At 35.6% G+C, this 24,296-nt stretch overlaps 1 long non-coding RNA gene across 1 annotated transcript; it reads right to left on the bottom strand.

Annotated features, from left to right (window-relative positions):
• Window positions 1-2,177: 2,177 nt before the first annotated feature.
• Window positions 2,178-23,688, bottom strand: LOC129035368 (uncharacterized). The gene is made up of 3 exons (XR_008502176.1): window positions 23,227-23,688; window positions 3,883-3,973; window positions 2,178-2,649 (listed from the first exon to the last, which is right to left on the bottom strand). It is a non-coding gene; the product is annotated as an uncharacterized LOC129035368 (long non-coding RNA).
• Between the last annotated feature and the right edge of the window lie 608 nt (window positions 23,689-24,296).

Here is a 24,296-nt window from a genome sequence, read left to right as displayed (position 1 = left end):
TCAAGTAGAAGAAGAAAGCTAAGGTAATTAAAAATGTGTTCCTTCTAGAAGTAGATTCTCTACAAACAGTTTTCCAGAAGTCTCATACATGTCCATTTGTATCTTGTTGGCCAGAACATAGTCATATGACCACAAGCTGACAAGGAGCTCAGTTAAAAATTGATTTCTCTTCTTAAGGAGGACAGTGAGGGGTCATGAATGCTGAAGAGACAACTAGAACTCTCTGCCAAGATTGAGTTAATTTCCTTAGAATCCAACTGGTGTGGCAGTCTCCATCTTGTTTCCTCAGATCATCTAGACAGGACCAATAATTCTCTCCATTACATTATAAGTTCTCTCATATTGAACAAAATCTGAGTACAATTTAGGACATCAACATTTACTTTTGTAATACTATGAAATTTGAAGCCTGACTCTTCAACAGTTATTTGATTACATAGATTACTCATGTTTATTGTAAAAGTTTATCACTAAAGGACCTCTTCACATAACCAAACATCTGCTTCACTAGAAAGTACACTGTAGAGGAGGCATTTGAAAATGATGTTTTGAGTTAAAGTTGGTTAACTCTCTGTCAAACTTTTTGGCTCTTATACTTGTGTTTAATATATGTTTCCACTGGATAAATTTCAAAGCACTGTAATAGTTGAAATTGAAGTAACTTGAGAAACACAAATCCCACCCCCCTCCCTTTGTTTCTTTACCAAGCAAAGCTCCTTTTGGACAATTTCTCTGACGTATTAATATCTTTCAAATCCATGTCTTGGCTATTGTAATTAATGCTGCAATAAACATGGGAGTGCATATATCTCTTCAAGATCTTGATTTTAATTCAATTGTACAAACATACAGAAGTAGGATTTGCTGGATTATATGATAGTTCTATGTTTAATTTTTTGAGGAACTTCCAAATTATTTTTCATAGTGGCTGCACCATTTGATTTTCCCATCAACAGTGTACAAGTCTTCCAATTTCTCCACATCCTTGTCAACACCAGTTTTTCAAAAATTACATAATAGCCATTTTAACAGGTATGAAACAATATCTCATTGTGGTTTTGATTTGTGTTTTCCTGATGACTAATGATGTTGAGTGATGATATCTTTTTTTTTTTTTTTTTTCGAGACAGAGTCTCGCTCTGTCACCCAGGCTAGAGTGCAGTGGCGCGATCTCACCTCACTGCAAGCTCCACCTCCCAGGTTCACACCATTCTTCTGCCTCGGCCTCCTGAGTAGCTGGGACTACAGGTGCCCGCCACCACACCCAGCTAATTGTTTTGTATTTTTAGTAGAGACGGGGTTTCACCGTGTTAGCCAGGATGGTCTTATCTCCTGACCTGGTGATCCACCCTCCTCAGCCTCCCAAAGTGCTAGGATTACAGGCGTGAGCCACCGCGCCCGGCCGAGTGATGATATCTTTTAACTATTAGTGAGAATATCTTTTTCACATACCTGTTAGTCATTTTTACATCATTTTGGGGGAAATGTCTATTCAAGTCCTTTGTCCACTTTCTAACTGACATACTTGCCTTTTTACTATTAAGTTGTTCCTTATATATTTTGGAAATTAATCTTTTATCAGATATATAGTTTATAATTGTTTTCTCCCATTTCATAGGTTGACTTTTCACTCTGTCATTTCTTTTGCTTTGCAACACTTTTTAGTTTTATGTAATCACACTCATCTATTTTTCCTTTTGTTGTTTGTGCTTCTGGTGTCATACCCATGAAATAATTGCTGAGACAAATGTCATGAAGATTTTTTTACTTGGGGATGATTTTTATGTATTGTGTGAGAGGAGTCTTCAATTTTATTATTTTGCTATGGATATTCAGTTTTCCAAACATCATTAATTAAAGAGACTCTCTTTTTCCCATTGAGTATTCTTGGACCCTTGCCAAACACCAGTTGACCATATAATCATGACTTTCCTTCTGGGCTCCCTATTCTGTTCCTTTGTATGATTATTCACAATAGCTGTAATATGGAAATGACCAAAATTTTCATTGAGAGATGAATGTGTAAAGACAATGTCTTATAAACATATAATGGAATTTTATCCAACCATAAAAAACAAATCCTGCTATATAAGAAAGCATGAATGAACCTTGAGGACATTATGCTAAGTAAAATAAGCTAGTCACAGAAGGATAAATACTATGTGATTCCACTTATATATGGAGTTTAATATAGTAAAACTGACAGAAACAGAAAGTAGGATAGTGGTTGCTGGAGGCTGGGTGAGAGGAAAATGGGGATTTGCCATTTAACAGGCATAGTTTCAGTTAGGTAAGAAGAATAAGTTCTACAGATACCTGTAGAACATTATGTAGAACAAATGCTGTACAACATTGTGCCTGTAGTTAACATTACTATATACTTACAAATTTGATAAGAAGATAGATCTCATGTTATTTGTTCTTACTGCAATTAAAAAATAAAGAAATAGCAAAATGCATGTGTTAACATTTGAATTCAGGACTTAGATCCCTTTCCAATCTTTGTGTATTACTTTCAGAGTCAATTACTGGCCAGGTGTGATGGCTTATGCCTGTAATTCCAGCATTTTGGGAGATCGAGGCAGGTGGGAGCATTGCTTGAGCCCAGAAGTTTGAGACCAGTCTGGCCAGCATAGTGAGACTCCATATCTAAAAAAATAAAAAAGGAAAATTAGTGGGGCATGATGGAACATGCCTATAGTCCCACCTACTCAGGAGGCTGAGGCAGAAGGATCCCTTGAGCCCAGGAGTTTGGGGCTGAAGTGAGCTGTGATCTCACTATTGCACTGTAGCCTGGGCAACAGGTGAGACCCTATCAAAAACCAGAAAAAAAAGTCAATTACCAATAAATATGAGGACTGGCTATGCTCTGACTTTAAGACTCACACCTTCAAAAGTCTGTTTCTAAATAGGCAGTCATGATAACTGAACAGAAAAACAGAAAATATCGAACGAGAAAGACATTAAAGCAATGAGAAAAGAATAAAATAATCTTGTCTGTAAGGCGAATAAGAATTAGACAAAATAAAATAAAATCTTACATTAAAGTCTAAATACACTTTCTGATCATGAAAATATTATTTGCTAAGACTGCACAAACTATGAAGTTGTAAAGGAGTCTTTATGATTTTGGTTGTCTTGTCCTGAATCTAGGTTTCTAATCCTGCAGTTTTTTATTGTGGTTCAGATTTTAGGATTTCTTATGCCTAAAGAAAGTAAAGTCACCTTATTTTGAATTGAGTATTGACTTGTGTTTTCAATGGGTTTCTAATGCTAATATAAATTAAAAATGTTGAAGTACACCGACTGGCAAGTAAATGGAATTAGTGAAACTCCCATGGAAAAAATAACCCAACAACACAGTCATGCATGTTAAGGTGTCATTAGAAAATAAGGTGTCATTAGCAAAGAATTTTGCCATAATCAAGTAAAGGGGCACTGAAATAGTAGAGTAAAAGTGTTCCATTAAGTAGTAAAATTATAACAGCAGAATATGTCTAGCACCATTTATAATTAATTTTATAATAATCAAAAGATAGAATAAAAATAAGAGAATAGAACTATGATCTAAATGATCTCTTAATAGCCTTTTTAAAGTTCATACCTGTGTTATAGGGCACGTTGTTAAACTTCTCTTTTTTCTCATCCATAAAATGGAAAAATATAAGCCTAAATAATAGAGCCATTGGGAGGACTGGGTTAACACAGCAAAGAACCCAGAGCAATAATTCTGTCTATTATTATTATGATTTAAAAGGAGCAAATAATGTTGGTAAATGCAATCATACTGAATTTGAGTGTACATGTTTTGGTCTTAGTTTTCAGAGAATTTTCTATAACTAACTGCAATAATTGCCCTACAGCACTTCTTTATTCAATTACCTCGAGTAGAAAGAGAATACAGCTTTCTTGGTTGCAATTATCATTAGTATGCAAATTCTATCATTAGCACAGAGTTCTGCAGAGGAGATAGCTGGAAAAAAAAACACAAAACAAAACACTGATGAGCATTCTTTCATAGTACTGCATAGTTTCACCATGGTGACGGGGATAAAACTCTGGATTAAATGAGTAGAGATATTAAAGCTTCCTATTATCTATCAGCCTTTTCATAGCATTTGCTCTATTTATGGCACAAATTGTACTGGTATGAACCTTGCATATGGTATGTTGAAACCAAAGTGGGTTGTTTTGTATTAACACAGGAAGTGTATTATAAGATCATGATCTCTGAACCCAGATTGCCTAAACTCAAGCCTTTGCTTTGCCCCTTACTAGTTGTTTAACCCTGGGTGAAATATTTAAAATCTCTGGGTGTCAGTTTCCTCATATGTAAAATGATAACAGTACCTACTCCACAGGGTTTAGTGAGAATTAAATGAGTTAATATACATAAAGCACTGAGCATAGTGCCTAGACCTAGCAATGCCCAATATCAGTTATTACTATCAGTCGGTGTGATAGCTTCTCTCACTACATTTTTTGATCTATATAAAAATCTCTCTAATTTTGGAAGAATTTACCTCTTTTTCAAGCCAAAGCATTGCTGTTATTGTTTTCAGAGCACTTAAATCCATCTTTCTGTGAGCAATCATTTAATATTATTGTCCAGAATTTTCCTTACAGTGAGGAAACTATCCTTTGGTTGCAGGTCGCTGCTAACTCTGTGCCCTCTCCTGCCCAAGCAGGAATTGAGCAGACTCTGCTCTCCTCTGAAGTTCCACTGTCCACTCAGAATCCAGACTAACAGAGACCTCACACTGCAGTAAGTGGCTCCGATGGTAGGCCAGGATAAGGGAATAATTACATATGATTTTCATTCTAATTTTGTGCCCACAGGGGAGCCTGCTCAATGAAACTGTTAAACTGTGTTCGTTTTCTTCCTCAAATGGCTTAAGTCAAGTTCATTTTCTGAGGGCTGCCTAGACTACTTCTCTGAGTTTCACATTTTATATTTAACTCTCAACTGGTCATCTCTATCTAGATGTCCAACAAGCGCTTCCTATCCAGTGTGTCCCAAATTGACTCATCATCCTTCCTCTAAAAATACCTCATCTTCTGGCATCTTCTGTCTCAGTTACCCAAGCTAGAATTTTTGACAGCTGTCTCTTCCTCCCACCCTACACTGAACCTTAAACTTCTTCCCAGCTATTCTAGGATAGTCCAGATTTCAAATATTCTGCCCAACTCTCCATAATTTATAAGCAGTGTAAAGTGCTCAACTGAGCTTCAAGACTGTAAATTTGCAATAGAGCCATTATGTAAAGCTCTGGGGTTTTTCTCCGATGTTGCTCAGTTCAGAGAACATTGATTCTGATATTTGACCATAGGTTCTATGTATTTTATGATATAGTGTGTAAATCAATGAATTCCTGAAGATAAAATCATAATAGAAAACCTAAATGCTAAAAAACACAGTACCCTGAAATCAATGGCTCATAGTTAAAGCGAAATCAAATTTACATGTCCATGAAATCTGGTAAATTTGTATTTGGTTTATGTGTTCAATAAGAAAGGACATATGAAAAGAACATATGCACTGTCTGCGCAACATAGTGAGACTGTCTCTACAAAAAATAAAATTAGCCAGGCATGGTGGTGTGTGCCTGTAGTCCCAGCTACTCCAGAGGCTGAGACTGGAGGATCACTTAAGTCCATGAGTTCCAGGCTTCAGTGAGCTGTGATCGCCCCACTCCACTCCAGCCTGGGCTACAGAGCAAGACTCTGTCTCAAAAAAAAAAAGGAAAGAACATGCATTTGCCATGACACTGAGTTTATTCAGATTAAGTGAAGACTTTGTATAGTTTTTTTTGGGTTTTTTTGTTTGTTTGTTTTGCATTTTCTTTCTTTTCTCCTTCATTCTTTGACTGTAAAGTACCAAGATGGGAAAAAACTTTAAGTAATATTCTTTAATTTCAATTAAAGTCTTTAAATAAAATATTACCATATAAAGACCAAAATGCCTGACATTTCCTAGCAATGCATAGGCATTTAGCTCAAAAAAGAATAATAGCAAAAAATACAAAAAATAGTAATTGTCTATTCCAAGTCTATCCTCTAGATGAGAAATTTGGGCCAAGATCCACTTTTGACTTTCCAGTGACCAAGACAAAACATAGGAAACCAGATTAATTATTTGTGTTGCTTTCATGCTCACCATTTATAACTACCGATAAAGCAAGATTTTAGCATATTCATTGTCCCTCTTTGCCATTTTAAAGCTTGTAAATCAACATTAGTATTATTTACGAAGGTCAAAATGGTGATGGAAGAAGCCATTCTCATTTTTTTTAAGTCTAGCATTGGGTGTAGGGTACAGCTGTGACAGGCACACATGTTCCCAGGGGCCTTGTTTTACTGCTGAGAGATACAAGGAAGTTCAAGCCCTTAACCTTTCTCCTCACATTCTCAAAAAATGTAGTAAAAAATAAAATAAATGTAATTTTAAAATGAGTGTGGTTGTACTTCATGGTAGGCAGAGGTGTGTGAGTGTGTGTGAGTGTACGTGTGCACACACACACGTGCATGTTTAACATCTCTACCTAATGTGAGAGCTGGACATTCAATCTAGCTATCCTGTGCTAATTACTTGTGCAGAAGGAGAAAAAAAAAAGCTCAAGTTAATTTAAGAGAAATTAGCATCATTGTGTAGAATGAAACAGAACTTTCAAAGTTTTTAACACTGTTTTTTCCATGATGTCTTGTATGAGGCAAGCAAATCACCATCAACAAAATGTTTCCCATGAGGAAACCAGGTCAAAGAGGTCAAATAATTCCTCCTGAATCCCATAACTCTGAGGCAGAGCGCTGGTTCAAAGATCAGAAAACCTGGCACTAAGTCCTTCCGTATTTCCACCCAACAGTCTTGTGTTTTGGAAGCAACTCATTTAACCTTATCTGAATCACCACCAAAGTGCCTAAAACCTGCAAGATGATAAGGGCTTGCAAAATTTAAATAAATCACAGCCCAGAAAAACAGCCACACTTTGTCAAACCATCAAATAGTTGGCAGCTCTTTCTTTCCTTTTAGGGGTTTTCTTGTTGGAGTTGACACTCTGGTTAGAGTAGATTCTAAAATGGTTAGACTTATACAACTTTGTTGTAGTACTCACTCAGAAGAACTACTGCCAACAGAATTATTCCAAAAATGCTAGTCAAGTACAATTCCAGTTAGAAATAAAGGATACTCAAATGTGTGAAGTGTGACAAGTTGGTTTTAGTAAACGGGGTCTATGGACCTAAAGTAAAGCCCCATCACCTCCAGAAGATGATCTATTGAACAAAGACTAATTATGCACCTTTCTGCATGCTTCAGGCCTAATGAGATTCCTGGCATATAGGAGAAGTGGGATAACTCTGAGAAAAAGTTTTGCTGGAGCATGCCTAACCTGGGACTACAGTTCTCGGGGAAAAATTTCTTTTGTATCCTCCATGGTAGGCACCTTGTTCTTTCATCCTTTTACTCTCTCCCTGGCCATGTTCATCCGTGTTTCCTGTATGCAAAGACAAAATTAAACACACCTAAAAATAAAAAGGCACTGGTACAGAACTATCAGAATGGATGCCCTACAGTTAAAATGGGTGTTGACAGTGAACAGCCAGCACCACTGTCTGGGTGAACATCAGCCCTTCGTTTCCTATGAGAAAAACTTGTCAAAAGTACTTGTCCTAGACACAAGTTTTTCATGTCTTTGAAATAGCTGAGGCTGTGTTTCTTTTGAAGCTCATGGATATACTCGAGAGAGTCCATTGACAATGTGAAATTCATTACAAAATTATCTATGTGCATTTTTCTGAAGAAAAAAACACTATAATTTCCACCAGATTCTAGTAAAAAAAGATCCCATGACTCAGAAAAGTTAAGGAGTACTATTTATTTGGTTTAAAATGTTAAATAAATCAGTACATTAAAATGCTAGAGAGCAGAGTAGACTCATTCTCCAACAGGGTACTATTTAATTCCCTAACAGATTATATAATTGATGCAGCACAGGAGTCTTTTAAAGACCACAGGAAACAACCTCTATTTATGTAAATTTATAGGATGGACCCTAACACTTCAGGAGAGCTGCCTTTTCAGGAGTGTCTCTGGTGACAGGGAGCTCCATTAGTCTTGAAAAATATTCTCATCCTGTTCATGTCACTCAATGATTTAAATTTAATAATAACTTGATGATGTATAAATGCATCTTCCACCCCAGAGCTTTACTGGTAATTGAGAATGAATTTATTAAATTGGCCCCTCTCTCATCTGTTGAGAAAGGATGACTTTAGCAAGATCACACTGAGGATCATGATGAAGAAGGGAAAGGACCCAGAAAGGACTCAAATCTCCCTAGCAGGTGACTGACATCATTTCTCTTCCATGGAGAACCTCAGCAATGATTAAGAGCACGTCCATGGTAATCTAGTGCAGTCCTTCTATGTCTTGCATGAGTCACGTTGTTACAGAACAGAAAAGTTTGGGGTTCTAAAGTGACCTTCACTGACTTCTTTGTCAAAGACAGGTACTTCTGGGAAGCTGGAGTGGGCAAGCCTGTGTGGTTTGAGGTCAGAGTCCACATACTGCTGCCTGTTCCTATTTCTGGGATATGGAGAGAAAATCCAGGGAAGAAGAAAGCATTTATGGTGATGAAAACCATTAGGAGAAGGAGTGCAGTTTCTTGAAAATTAATCCTAGAACTCATGTAGTCACAATTGAAAAGCTTCTATCACCAATTACAGTCTGATTGGATTAAGACTCAGAAAGATGTAACTTTTAGCTTACTCTTACCCATTTCTTAGAAGTGTCATTCTGAAGGCAATCAATGGCACTTCTGGTCTAAAACCCTAGAAGGCAGCTCTTCCTCCTCATTCTACTAAATGATGTCAGGAAGTCAGTCATTTCTATTACCCAAAGAGATTCCCATCTGTGGTTGGCTCATACCGACAATCACTAGGCACAGCACTTTACGTCTCCCTTTCATTGATTCTATTATTTTCCTCCCTGCAGAGAGAAGATTTTTTTCTTCTATCAATTATTTTAAAATAGTATCTAATTTATTTCAATATTAATGAAGCTCTGGATCAGATAAAAAAATTTTCCTAACTTTTAAAGGGGTCAGATTAATTTTCTTCATGTCACTAAGAAACAAAAGCAAACAAACAAACAACAATAACAAAGCAAACCAAGCAACTAATAAAAATTGGGTGGAATACAACTGGGTCCTAGACTGAGTCTTCACTGGTATTACAGTAACACTGCTAACCATTTTCAACAAGTCTTTTAAAACTAATCTCTTGTATTCATCTGCAGTGAGGTAAAATATCAGAAGAGTGTTGGAGAATGCTTAAATCTAAAAAGGAAGGATGCAATTTGCTAATACTTGCTATGTAAGAGACACTTTGTTGTGTGCTTCGTATGTATTATTTTCATTTATACCTACAGAAAACCCCATCTTACATATTGAAAACTGAAGTTCAGGGATGAGCTTAACCTGCTCAGAGTCTCAATTGGTGGGCTTTGAAGAAAGGATTTAAACACAAATGCTTGAGTCCAGTAACACTGTGTAAAACCTCTGCTCTCACACAATAGCTTTTGAAATATCAGACAAAAGCTGAGGAACCTAAATCAAGATATTTTGTAAGATGCTTTAATTAGCAAGACTAAAATCAGGTCAATAAAACATATATATATATATTTAATGCTGAAAGTGAGATACGGAAAAAAAACAAACAACGAAAATGTGCAACGTGTTTCTGGAGTCTGGCTGAATCCGAAAGGTTGTTTAGTGGCTTTGTTTGTTTGTAGTTGTTTTCCCTGTGAAAGACAAATTTTTTGTAGTCTAGCATTTACATCTCATTTTTGATCTACCAACAACAGCTTGTCTTTTTACCCTTCTGTCCTTGAAAATGTTCTTCAAGGCCCAGCATCTTTTTCAAAATCTGTCTCTTAATTTGTAGCTCAAATGCAGAAGCAAAACTTACCCTTGAGACAACATTCAGAGCCATTTCTTAATTTAGGGCATGAGTCAGAATCCAGCAGAGCCATCCATGATTCTACAGTATACAATTCAATTTTTGGCATCAGATCAGCAAGACTCATAAAAATAATGAGAAATAATAATTCTTCTAAAATCTCATAAAAATGAAAAAGACTTCAAAACTCAAAAATTCTTATTACATCTATGGACATCAATGGATTCAATTATGACATTGTACAGGGAACTTTTCATTTTTATCCAAACAGTTTCAATAATTAAATCATATTTTTTCATGTTTCCTGACACTTGCTGTTATCAACAGTGCGCTAATCTCTATAAAGGGCCAAAGAAATCAAGGATAATGATCTCCTACTGCTAATTCACAGGAAGGTTTGCAATTTTTACTTTAAAACGTTGTAGGAAGTAAATTGCAGATTTGCCATCACTAAACAAACAGCTTGAAATGATAGACTAAAACAAAATAGATGAAATTAGAGAGAAACGCATGGAGGAACATACAGCTCTAAATTTAGGCCACAAAAAAGTCACAGAGGGAAAAAGCAGTCTAAGAGTGGGGCTTGTGACAAATAACTAGAGATATTTAATTTGGGGCTTAAAATAAATTACTGTAATGAAGATCTTTGAAAAGAAAATGCTATTGTAGGTTTTATTAATAAATTCATAGGTTTAAAATACATGGCAGCTCTATTACTGAGAGTCCTACTTGCTCAATGAGCTGTTCTCTGGATGGAGACAGTGACAATTTGGAAAATTCCGTTATAGGGAGTGATGAAAGGAAATAGGGATGCCTTATCCATATGAGTGGATTTTACATGAAAATAAAGGACCACTGCCTTCAAATGGTTTTAGCACAGTTATCTGGAAGAATAGCGATTAGAACTATCTTCTGAGGGTTCAGCAAGTAAAGCAAGAACCTGAGGGTCAGAATGATAAGCAGTTTTGTTTTAACTTAAAATATAAAATAATTTCTAACATTAGTCATACAAGAGTCTATATTGCTTGCAAAGTATTGTTTTAGGTGCCTTGTGCTGAAAGAGGAGCCACGGTAAGAAAGGGTGCTTACATCTGCAGGGAGCTGACTTCTCAATGACCACTATATTTCCTATACTGTGTAGACGGCTGAGTTTGGTATCTTTATAAGAATAAACTGGCCAGGTGCAGTGGCTCATGCCTGTAATCCCAGCACTTTGGAAGGCCGAGGTGGGCGGATCACGAGGTCAGGAGATCTAGACCATCCTGGCTAACACGATGAAACCCCGTCTCTACTAAAAAATACAAAAAATTAGCTGGGCGTGGTGGTGGGCGCCTGTAGTCCCAGCTACTCGGGAGGCTGAGGCAGGAGAATGGTGTGAACCGTGGAGGCAGAGCTTGCAGTGAGCCGAGATCGCATCACTGCACTCCAGCCTGGGTGACAGAGTGAGACTCCTTCTCAAAAAAAAAAAAAGAATAAACTAAGGGGAGGGGATGATACTCATTTAAATTTTAACCTAAGAATGAAAATCACTATGGGAATAAGTACCGAATCATAATACGAATACCCTGTGACAGATGTCTTAAGGGTGTATTGAAAGTTTTCTTTGGTTCCATGTTTGTTTGTTTGTTTATTTAATGTATTTGTGTTCTTTTAAAGTCAACAATTCTGAAACAACAAACTGAAGCTTCTGCTTATTCTTTTCTTTGCCTTGATACTTTTTTCCAAAGGTAATTGTTAGGGTTAATGGAATAATCATGATCCCTCTTTCAATACCTACAATGACACCCAATCCTTTGTAATTGAGTAATCCCAAACCACGCTGGATTTTTCTCTCTGACCAGATTTGTACGATATGTACATTCAGCCTTCTTTAATACCCAGGAGTCTAGGTCAGTGAGCTCACTTTCTGAGGACAGAGATTAAGGATATCTTTTCCTTACCTCCAAAAGTTTTATTGAAAGCAATATAATGCCATTAAAATGTTCTTTTGTTGGAGTGGGAGGGGAGTTAAACATAGTTCTAAAGTAAATCATTCAGTCCTAAATTACTAAAAATCTTATGATGAATATCTACTTTGCTTGCTGAAATAATAACAAATCTTTATTTTGAGCTGTGTCAGAATTGCTGTTACTGAGCTATAGGTGCATTTGTTAAGAGGCACAATTGCAAACATCATGCAGATGAAAAAAAACTTACCTAAGAATGTTGTAAGACATATAAATGGATAATGTTGTAAGACATATAAATAGATGTATACATCCATATACATATGGATGTATGTAAGACATACATAAGGATATAGGAAATTTCCAGAAAATGATAGTTTCTTGCAGTTTATCTTATTTAGTTCTTTAAGAATGAGGAATAAAATTTGTGCCTGAACATTAATGAAACAACCAGTTAATACATCCTTCCATCATTCTTACCACATATTCTTAATGGTTTTAAATCTCTCCCTTCTTTCTTGGCTATCTTCCTTTTCTCTCCTTCTCATTCTACCTGTCCTTCCTTCATGCACCATTTCTCTCAGAGGTAATCAAGGACAATTTTCCTGACTTCTGTTTAAGCAGTCTGTGCAGAAAACTAAGGGAATTAGACCCACTTATCTCTAGAAAACCAGTTACATTCAGAGGTCCTGATGAAGATTCTAGATAGATGATAGATAGATAGATGATGTTGATTGATAGAATTCTTGTATGATTCAATGTGACCATATTTTTAAATAGCAAACTAATCGTTCCAATAATTTTCACACATATTTTATAACTAAAACTGAAATGAAAAGTACTCAAGGCATACTATTTCTGCAAAGCAGTCTCTATCTTCACCAGCCTAGAACGCGTCGTTATTGTTTTGTCAGCATGTAGAGAAACTGGTGGTTGTGTTTCCAGCTCTCGGCATCCTTTGGCTGCAGAGATCAGCTGCCCTGCTCATCACAAGGCCAGCTAGAAACATTCAATTACCAGCTGTGGGAGCACAGCTGAGACTGTTATCCTTCTCCCTGTCAGTTTGAGTATTGAAAACAACTGCTGAAGTCCATGATAAAGGAACAAAACTATTTTCAGAAAAGTTGACATCTGAAATACCAAATTCTCCTGGCAACAAGTTAGAGAAAACTTTCATTAATTAAAAAAATAAAGTAGGAACTGACAAATTAGTTTTTCAAGGAAACTGACATTTATATATACTTATAGATTACACAAATGCTAGGCTGAGAATAAAAGCTTATACTTTTAGTACCAGCTCTCCACAGGAGAGCCTAAATACAGACAATTATAAAATATTTTTAAAAATACACAGAATCCATTCCTCTGTTTGAAGATATGCATATTCGAAGCAATAGGAAAGCTTGCAAGAAACAGTCTATACAGAAAGACTTCCAGAAGCAGTACAAAAGAGGACTACTCACAAATCACATTTCAGACTTGAAAGTAGCTTAAAACTATTTAGTACACTCTTCTGTTTTTTTCAGCTATGGAACCTGTGAAAGGAAAATAAATCTCGGGACCCCCAAATCTCTAAGCCAAAAGGAAAAGTCAAGCTAGGAACTGCGTCAGGCAAACCTGCCTCCTATTTTATTCCTAAAAAAGATAGCTAAGAAAGCTACATGCCTGCCTGACAATTCGCCCACAAGGAATTTGCACACAAGGAATAGGGGAAAGACCTTGAGGAAATTTCAGGGTGGAATTCCAGTTCTGTTGGATTTCACCCTGGCAATGTAAACTGATAGCTCATCTTCACAGGTGCAGGGCAGAAAGTCATCTCTCTGCTCACCTGAGACAAATACATATCTGATTGCTTCCTCTACCTTATTGTTTACTTAAAAATGCAGATTCACTAAGCCAGGCTAAGGCGTAAATGACTATTCCTCTACCCTCCTCTCATATGTAAATTGTGTATTCAGTGAAAAGCTAATCAGAGACTCAAGAGAACGCAAAAGACTTGTCAAAAAGAATTGCCTTTTATCTACCTGTGACCAAACCAATGTACATCTTACATATATTGATTGATGTCTCATGTCTCTCTAAAATGTATGAAAGCGAGCTGAACCCAACCACCTTGGGTACATGTCATCAGGACCTCCTGAGGCTGTGTCACCGGCACATCCTTAACCTTGGCAAAATAAACTTTCTAAATTGATTGAGACCAGTCTCAGATTTTTTGGGTTACAAACTAGAGATATTGTGAACAAAACAAGGACAGGAAATTCACCGGGGGAGAACCAGACTGAAAACTCCGATCTCTTAAGAATTTGTTCACAGTTGTTTCCATCCGAGAAACATTCTATTCTATGAGTACTTCCTGAGGGCCTAACATACGGATGGCTGTGTGCTGAGTTTGATGGAGCATGCAAAGATGAATCTTCATGCAAACTGCTCACATCATGGGAGGAGCAATACCATATGAAGAGATTTGTTAACAACCAATATAAAGTAGTGTGTGCAACATAATTTCAATATAAGTTCTACTACATTAAACACCATCTTTGAGAACTGGCAAAGTTTAAAACATGGCCAGCAAGTTTAAAAACATGACCTATGATTTGATAATGCTGTTGCTGTTATTGATGCAGTTAAAACATAAAAAGTCAGTATTCTATGCTTTTATAAAGACCATTTTTGACTATAGATTATTGAGCCTTTTTTATGTTCTAAAAATGGTTCCTGTTTTACTTTATGTATTGACCTTAAAATACACGAAAGGTCTAATTATGAGTCAATCCATAGAATAATTTTTATATTCCTCTGATATATTTCCATTGAAAAATTATTCTAGCAAAACAATTATAAAAAAACTCTTAAAATGCTTAAATTCAAGCACAGTGCAGTACAGTGTTTCTAACAGTTAAATAGTAATATGATATACTCTAAAGTCTTTAGGCTACAAAATATTAAAACAACACTTCATAATTAAATGAGAATCAATAAGAGAAAATATTTAACTACACATTTGCGTTTGAAATGAATCAATTCAGGTTGCATTTTGCATATTAGTTCTACTATAATTTGTTTTTCACATTGTTCATGAAAAGTCTCTTCTGGAAAATAAACTAGGGAAGAAAGCTTAAAAATTAACTTTATTAGTGAAAGTGAAGAAAATTAAATGTATGCCAAGAAATTTAGAAATAATTTGGAGATGTCATTTGTGTTATTGTTCTCCTTTGCTATCTTAAAGAGATATAGATGGGGATAGGAAAGCTATTTTCCCCCCCACCCCAACAATGTCAGTTCTTACCACAATAAAGCTCAGATCTGATTTTATGGAAATGTCAAAAAAAAAAAGGAAAATCATTTCTCCAATTATTTATCTTCTTGTTATGAACATGTTCCTCTCTCTGTGTCTACCAAGTCATCACAAATTATCACCATCAGTGTTCATGAAAGCTCAGGTCCTAGAAAATTCTCAGAGTTGTTTATTATAAAGCATTTGCCTAAAACATATCCTTTTCGCATGTGAGCCTTATAGATAAAAATGATCCTGAGTGGGCCGGGTGTGGTGGCTCACGCCTGTAATCCCAGCACTTTGGGAGGCCAAGGCGGGCGGATCACGAGATCAGGAGATTGAGACCATCCTGGCTAACACGGTGAAACCCCGTCCCTACAAAAATACAGAAAATTAGCTGGGCATGGCGGTGTGCGCCTGTAGTCCCAGCTAATCGGAGGCTGAGGCAGGAGAATGGCGTGAAACCGGGAGACGGAGCTTGCAGTGAGCCAAGATCTAGCTACTGCACTCCAGCCTGGGCAACAGAGCGAGACTCCAACTCAAAAAAACAAAACACAAGAAAACAAAAAAAGATCCTGAGTTAAATAGATGGAGGACAACCTGTTTTGTGCCCCATTATATACTAAAATGCTACAAGCCATTCCAAAACCTTTACACTATGCTACTAAAATCTAAAAACAATACAAACAGCAACAAAAAGAGTAAATGTTCTGAAGGAAAGAAAAAATAATACTAAAGGCAACTTAAAAAATAATACCTATAAAAAACCATTTTTATAAATCGTGTTACCTCATTTCCCTTCCACAATTATAACAGCATGGAAAAAACAACCAATTTCATTTTTTGCGGTAGGGTAGAAAATTGCAGTAAGCTTTCTGGTGACCATGTGTGATTTAATAGCCAAAACGTTTATTTTAAGACTCAGTTCTGTAGTTTCTGTGAAACTATTTGGGATTCTACAATCCAAATTGATGATACTAGATAAAGTGCAAATATAAAGCAGATGCATCTAAATTATATTAGAAAAAGTTTAAAATGGTACTTGATATTTTCTAGTTTAAGTATGCTGAATGCTAATATGCGCTAGGAATCAAATGTTGAGAAACAACTTAGATCATCTTTTCTTCTTTGCTTCCTGCTTTAGTCGGCTAGTGCTGCCATAACAAAGTACCACAAACTGGGTGGCTTCAACAACAGAAATTTATGGTCTCACAGTTGTGGTGGCTAGAAGCCTGAGATCAAGGTGTCAGAAGGTTTGGTTCCTTCCGTAGGAAAATTTGTTCCATGCCTTAGCCTCTGGTTGGTGATTTGCTGGCAATCTCTGGCATTTCTTGGCTTATAAAAGCATCACTCCTCTCTTTGCCTTCATCTTTAGATGATGTTCAAGCCTGTGTGAATTTCTAGCCAGATTTCCTTTTTTAAAAAGGACAACAGTCAGGAGCCCATCCTACTTCAGTATGACCTCATTCTCACTATAATTTACATGTGCAAAAACCTCATTTCCAAATAATGTCTCATTCTGAAGTTTTGGGGGTTAGGATGTCAACATATGAGTTTTGAGGGAAGACAGAACTTAATCCATAACATTTCATAATGGAGAAGAGAAATTGTGAAATTGTGAAAACTGATAATGAAATACAAAAGTGATAGTTTTTCAAATGATTTCAGTTGACATTCCAGTCAGATGTTCATGTTTGCAATGTAGAAGCCAAAATAATGAGATTTAATAATCTACCTATAGAAAATTAGTATTCAGTATTGATCTATGTGATTGGGTTGGAAGGTTAAATTGTTAGTAAAAAAAAAATCATTTATTTGTGAATAAAGAAATATTTTTTCCAAAACATTTCTCATTCAACTGTATTCTTTTTCTCTTTTTCTCTTTGGAAAATTAGATATTATTTAGCTAATTATACGGTTTTGATGCCAGGGATATTTAGAATATGTTCAGTATACAAAGTTAATTCTTGATTGTCATTGTTTTATTAAATTAATAATTGCAGAAAATTCACTATTTGTAACACATATTTTTGCCAAAGTTTAATTATAAAATTAAAAATGAGTACACAAGACAATTTTAAAATACATATATCAACCAAATAGACTTTGGGAAATGTCCCCTAAAGAATCAAAATCACTTGAACACAAGAAGTTTATTACAGTATTGTTTATAATAGCAAAAATCTAGAAAACAAACTGAATTCCATTAAGAATGCACCACTTGAATAAATTAAGGTTTACTCAGCCTATGTAATATTATACTATGATTAAAAATAAAGATTTATATTGTTTTTTATCTGAAGTGATGCCCAATATATGTTTTAAAGGTAAAAAAGAAAAAGATAATTTCCAACAGATGTGTATTGTCTAGTGCCACTTTTATTAAAAAAAAATATGTACATGTATGCCAATGTGTTTTTGCACTGACCCAGTAAAATATGTGGAATGATAAATACCAAAGTATAAATATCAGTTATTTTAGGGGTTTGGAGTTCAAAGAGAGAAGATGAAATTATTAACAATATTTCCTAAGAACATAGGCATTCTCCTTATATGATCAGATAAAAATTAACCAAATTGGGAAATGAAACACAGAAACAATAGTATAAAACCACAGATCATATTTCAAATTTATCAATTGTCTTATAATGCCTTACAGAGCTATTTTCTACAGTTTAGGATCCAATCCAGGATCACACTGCATATCATGCTCATGTCTCTTCGGACTCCTTTACTCTAAGATAGTTCCACAGATTTCCTTTGCTTTCTTTGTGTTGACAGTTTTCAAAAGTGTAGATCAGCTATTTTAAAGAATATTTCTCACTGTGTTTTTTTTTCTGATGATTCCTTATGATTTGATTCAGAAAATGACATTGTATTCTTTTCACTGCATCATGTCAGCAAGCGCTTGGTATCAGTTTGTCCTGATATGGTGAAGTGAACATTGATCTCTTCATTAAGGTGATGTCGACCACCAGAATTGTCAACCATAAATTAACTATCTACCCCTATATAATTAATAAGTAATTTGTAGGGAGCTATTTTAAGACTGTGTAAATATCCTATCTCTTATTAGTCTTTTTAATTTGCATATAATATAAATTCAGATTTTTATTTTATTCAATAGATTACAATTTATTATTTTCCATTAAGCCAAGATAGTTAGTAGAATTGTGCAGATATCTTATTCCTGCACTGATTTCCTACTGAATTCTTGGTCTAATTTTCTATCATTACTAAAAAGGAGTGTAAGATATTCAAATACATGTTTGGATCTTTTAATTTCTCCCTATATCTTAACCATTTTGCTTTTGTATTTTGAAGCTCTGTTAGGTGCATACTCATCTATAATGGATATGTCTCCCTCAAAAATTACCCCATTATCACTGTGAAATTTCTTTCTTGATTTTTCTGATAATAATAGAGCTATTTTAGCTTTCTGATACTTACTATTCCATGGCATATATTTTTCCGCTCCTTTCTTTTAAGCTACTTGTTTCCTTCTAAACAAAGCTCACCATTTGGTTTTGCTTTATATACAGTCTGACAATCTGGCCTTTTAATTGTAATGTATATTCTATTTGCATTTAACCATTTAACATAATCATTGGTTTGGTTTAGGTTAACTGTTTTGCTATTGTGTTCTATTTGTCCTATTTGTTTTTTAGTCCTGTGTTCTTCCTCTTCTGCCACTTTTAGCTAACCAAATATTTTTGTATTCTATTTTAATTCTTCTAATGGCTTTTTAGTAAGAACTCATAGTTGTATTGTTATGCTACTTCATAAAAAATGTAAGAACATTGAGGCCAGGCACGGTGGCTCACGCCTGTAAGCCCAGCATTTTGGGAGGCTGAGGCGGATGGATCACGAGGTCAGGAGATCGAGACCATCCTGGCTAACATGGTGAAACCCCATCTCTAATAAAAATACAAAAAAATTAGCCGGGCGTGGTGGCAGTCACCTGTAGTCCCAGCTACTCGGGAGGCTAAGGCAGGAGAATGGCGTGAACCTGGGAGGTGGAGCTTGCAGTGAGCTGAGACCGTGCCACTGCACTCCAGCCCTGGCAACAGAGGGAAACTCCACCAAAAAAAAAGAAAAAAAAAAAAAAGTAAGAACATTGAACCAGCGTATCTGCATTTACAATTGTTCATGCTATTATTGTCATCTTTTTTATTTGTATATGTTACAAACCCATTACACAATATTATGTTTTTATTTTTATACTAAATTGACTTTTTTTTAAAGTAAAAGAAGTATAAAAGATATTTGCTAAACATGCATATTTGAGCCAGGTGTGGTGGCTCATGCCTGTAATCCCAACACTTTGGGGGGCCAAAGCGGGAGGATTGCTTGAGCCTAGGAGGTCAAAGCTGCAGTGAGACCTGATGGTGCCAAAGCACTCCAGCTTGGGCAACAGAGTGGGACCCTACCTCAAAAAAAAAAAAAAAAAAAAAAGGAAAGAAAAGAAAAAGAAGGAAAGGAAAAGGAAAGAAAGAAAAGAGGAAAAAAGAAACAATATTCATGTTTTCACTATTAGTAATACTTTTCATTTCTTCCTGTGGATTTGAATACCCATCCGGAGTCATTTTTTAATTCAGCCTGAAAACCTACCTGTAGCACTCTTTTTTATAGAGATGGCCTTACTTTGTCATCCAGGCTGGAGTGTGGTGGCATGATCATAACTCACTATAGCATTCCTTTAATGCTTTCATTTATTTGAAAATATCCACAGTTTGCAGACTCTGTTCATATTTTTAGTTGTTTTCTTTTTGTCCTTCATATTAGATAATTTCTACTAATTTATCTTCACATTCCCTGCCCCTCTCTTAGGCTCTCTTCAATCTGCAGTTAATCTCATCAAATGAGTGTTTTATTTGTGTGTTGCAATTTTCAGTTCTAGAACTATTATTTGATGATTCTTTATAGTTTCTATTTTTCAGATGACATTTCATATCTATTCATTCATTATAATCATAGCAGGTTATTTGTTTTGTGCTTCAATATATTTATGATAGCTACATTAAAGTCCTTTTCTGTCAGTTATAACCTCTGAGTTTTCTTAATGCTGGATTCTATTTACCGCTTCTCTTAACTACGGGTCTCATCATTTTTCTGTGTGTTTGTGTGTCTCAAAAAAAAAAAATTACCAAAGGCAACAGACAATGAAGTGTGCTGAACAATTTTTTAAATTATGTTCTTAAAATATGAATAGATTTAGCCTACATCTTTAGTAATTACATGGATATCTTCATTACCCCCAGTGAAGCAAGGCTTAAATCAATCTAAGCATTAAAATTAATCTTACAGAGCTAGAATTCCTTGGGGAACAACAAATCTTCTCTTCATTTTATATAGGAAACAAATTTAACATAAATCTTATTCTTTACTGCCAAAACAAAACCATAAAACAACAGGATATTAAAATATCATCCACTAGGAAACAAATTCTTAGACATTGCTTGTGGTCTTATAAACTGGTGAAGATTTTCTGAAAAGCAATCTGGTAATATTTAGTCAAATTAAGAATGCAAGTACCCAATGACCTACTCTACCAATTTATAGGTTTTATATCCCATAGAAATTCTCAATGAGATTCATGACTGTTGTGGGCATTGACTATCATAGTAAGAAGGTGGAGCATGTCTGAGAATACATGAGCACTGTTTTTGGTGCTGGTGCTTTGGAGGGCAACAAAGTGCTTATTATTAAATAAATTAAGATTAAAATGTGGAGGGTATACATTATGAACTCCAGAATTCAGTTAGAACCAATAAACCAGATGGACATACATAAACATGCATAGATATAAGCACAATTGCTTGAACAGCAAATGAATATGAAATATTTCTTAGACACAATTTATATGAAATAAATAGCAGATTAAATGAAATTAATAAATGACCAGCAAGATATAAAATAGAGATTATTTTTAAACACTGCATATGTATTCAAAGCATATATCAAACCAGAAGAATTGTTTTCTATGGAGGAGAAAAGTGAAATTGAAATTTTGGATGAAGACTACCAAAAGGATAGATTGGCTTCTTCTTAATACTAATGATGATAATGTGCAATGAACTGATGGGTAGATTCACTCAATTCTTTACCATTAGGTACACTCGAAAAAAAAATCTCCCCTTGAGCTAAAAAGAATTTCACATTTTAATCTTTTAAAATTTTCTGGCATATAATTTAAAAATATCTATTTAAAGGCATATACTTCCAGAAAATTATTTTAGGGAAAAACCATAAATATCCATTACTGGAAACAAATTTAACACTCAATAATAGAAAACAGTTAAAATTCATAACTATATTTAGCCACTAAAATCATATGATGTAAATATTTAGAAAAGAGAAAAATAGTTGTTAAATGTTAAGATACATACAAAACCAGTATGAGTGTTATGATTCCAATTTTGTTAGAAATGTGTATATATAAAAAAAAGAATAAAAAGATACTCCAAAAATATTTACAATAGTGATGTTTTATGTCTGGAATGATTGATCAATCCTATTAACAAACCTTAAAAAAATCAAAGAGGCAGGAAAGAACTAAAATATTCTCTATTTTCTCATGCTTTCCTAAGTCTACATATGAATGCCTTTTTATTATGTTTCTGTTTTTGCCTCTCTTTCACTCTACCATTCAGTAAGAGCTACCACTGAAGATACCATTTGCTCTGGGCTCAATGCTTGTGTCTCCCTAAAATTTTCATGTTGACATCTTAAACCCTCAGGCGATGGAATTAGGAAGCAGGGCCTTTTGGGACTGGTGCTCCTATTTTAATAGGCCCAAGGGAGCTTGTTTGCCCCTTCCACCACATGGACACAAGGAGATGGTGCCATCTATTAACCAGAAAGCAGGCCCTCACTAGACACCAAATTTGCTAAAATCTCAATCTTGGAATTCCCAGCCTCCAGAACTGTGACAAAATTTCTATTGTTTATAAGCCATCCAGTTTATGGTATTTTTTTAATGTAGCAGACTAAAAGGACTAAGACTCCATCTAATGAATGGAAATGGATTTATCAATTTTCAATCCAATTTTCCTAGGGTACAGAAAAAAGAAAAAATGTCATTATATGTACTTAAATATTTCTCATTGATATCTCACAAAAATATATAGATTTATGCAATTCACTTAGTAAGAGTATTTAAGGAGGAAGATCATGGGCAAAAATGAGGAAGTTTACTCTTAGCTCTATTTGTCTTTGCAAATTCATCAGGATTACTGCTTGATCTTATGCCTTGTGAATGCTACCCTTAGGATTTCTATAACTGTAGTTCAAGTTTTAACTTATTGTATGTATCATAGTATAATTTGTTCTCTATCAGTCTTTATCTCCACCTCATTTACCTACCACCTACAAAATTTTTGAGATAGCCTTCTTTGCAAAGTATTTAGTCTCACATTGTCATTTTAATCCTTCCAGCAATGTTATTAACCATAAATTCCTTACAGCCATATTTTCATCTTCCTTTTGCAACTTCAGTGGTTACTAAATATTTCCAATAGAGTGAAATAAAATACCCATTATATTATAGTTTTGCCTTGTGAGTTTGAGTCCAATGTAACCAGCTATTGTTTAAACAGCAGAAGTGAAGTGATAGTGCAATAAAATGTAATCCAGTTAACAAACATTTCCTACTAGGTGCAACACATTATGCCAGATGCTGCAGGAGAAACAAAAATTACAAACCTGTCCTATCTTCCAAGAGTCAACAGTTCCATTGACAATAGTAATTATATTATATATATTTTTTCTTTTTTATTTTTCATTTTTTAATTTTATTATTATTATTATTATTATTATACTTTAGGTTTTATGGTACATGTGCACAATGTGCAGGTAAGTTACATATGTATACATGTGCCATGCTGGTGCGCTGCACCCACTAACTCGTCATCTAGCATTAGGTATATCTCCCAATGCTATCCCTCCCCCCCTCCCTCCAATGTTCTTCCTTGAGGAAATGGCTTCTCCCGAAGCACTCTCAAGGCATGAGTTTTTTTGTCTGTTTCTCTCTCGCAGCCTTCTTACCTTCCAGTCTGCAGTGGGGGTAGGTGTTCCATTTGTCCTCCTTGGTGGCTTTCAGATCAGCTCTCCTCCCTCCTCGAACAATCCTCCATTTTTAAATCTCATTTCTCACTACGCTGTCATCCGTGGCAACTCCATCAAAAGCCCAACATCTCAATTGTTTGTTCCTGGCTCCCCAGTCCTGTCTAAATTCTTGGCTATTAATTTATATTTCTTCTAATTTCCTGCATTCTCAGTTCCTAGAGCTCCTCTCCTATGAAGATGTTCTCTTCCGAGAGGCTGAGACAGGAAAATCCCTTGAATCCGAGAGGTTGCAGTGAGCCTAGATCACGCCTCTGCACTCCAGCTTGGATGACAAAATGAGACTCTGTCTCCAAAAAAAGAAAAAAAAAAAAAAAGATTTTGTCTTCCACCTGTCTCAACTACCCTAACTTGCCATTACTGAAAAACACAGACCTCTTATTTCAAATTTCCTTTACTTCGTTTACGACTATCTCCTTTCCTTCCTGCACATTCCTTTTACGTCTCGGGCTTCAGAAATCCTCAAAACCTACTGAAAGACCATCCCTATGATTCTACTTGCTTTGCACTCATTTTCATCTTCTTCATTTCCTTTTTGCTCCTTATCTAGTTTAAATTCCACTGTCATTACAGTCACTCCCATGCAGTCATCCTTAACTCTCTTGCTTTTATCTCACTTGGCAAATCACAGTGCTAATTAATCCAAGTTTCCACCTATTCCCGGCTGCACCAGAGCAGCTAAATGCGGTTGGTGAAATGCTTGATGCGTGTGAACCTCAAACATCCCATAAAGTGGCCTGGTGGTCCCACTGTGCTTCCCCAGTCTACTCCTTTTCCCGCTGTCCTCAATGGACGCCTTCCCTTGTCTCCTCTCTGTAAACTTTCAGTGCTTTCCTCCATCGTTGGTCTCAATGGAGAAACTTCTTCTCCTGTCACTGAAAAAATTGAAGCTATCAGGGCCTGGCTCGGCGGCTCAAGCCTGTAATGCCAGCACTTTGGGAGGCCAAGGTGGGTGGATCATGAGGTCAGAAGTTCGAGACCAGCCTGGCCAT

Source organism: Pongo pygmaeus, chromosome 3 (genome assembly GCF_028885625.2).
Source record: "Pongo pygmaeus isolate AG05252 chromosome 3, NHGRI_mPonPyg2-v2.0_pri, whole genome shotgun sequence".
NCBI lineage: Eukaryota > Metazoa > Chordata > Mammalia > Primates > Hominidae > Pongo > Pongo pygmaeus.
Note: the sequence above shows the minus strand (reverse complement) of the source record. Positions and strands in the feature narration are given on the sequence as shown.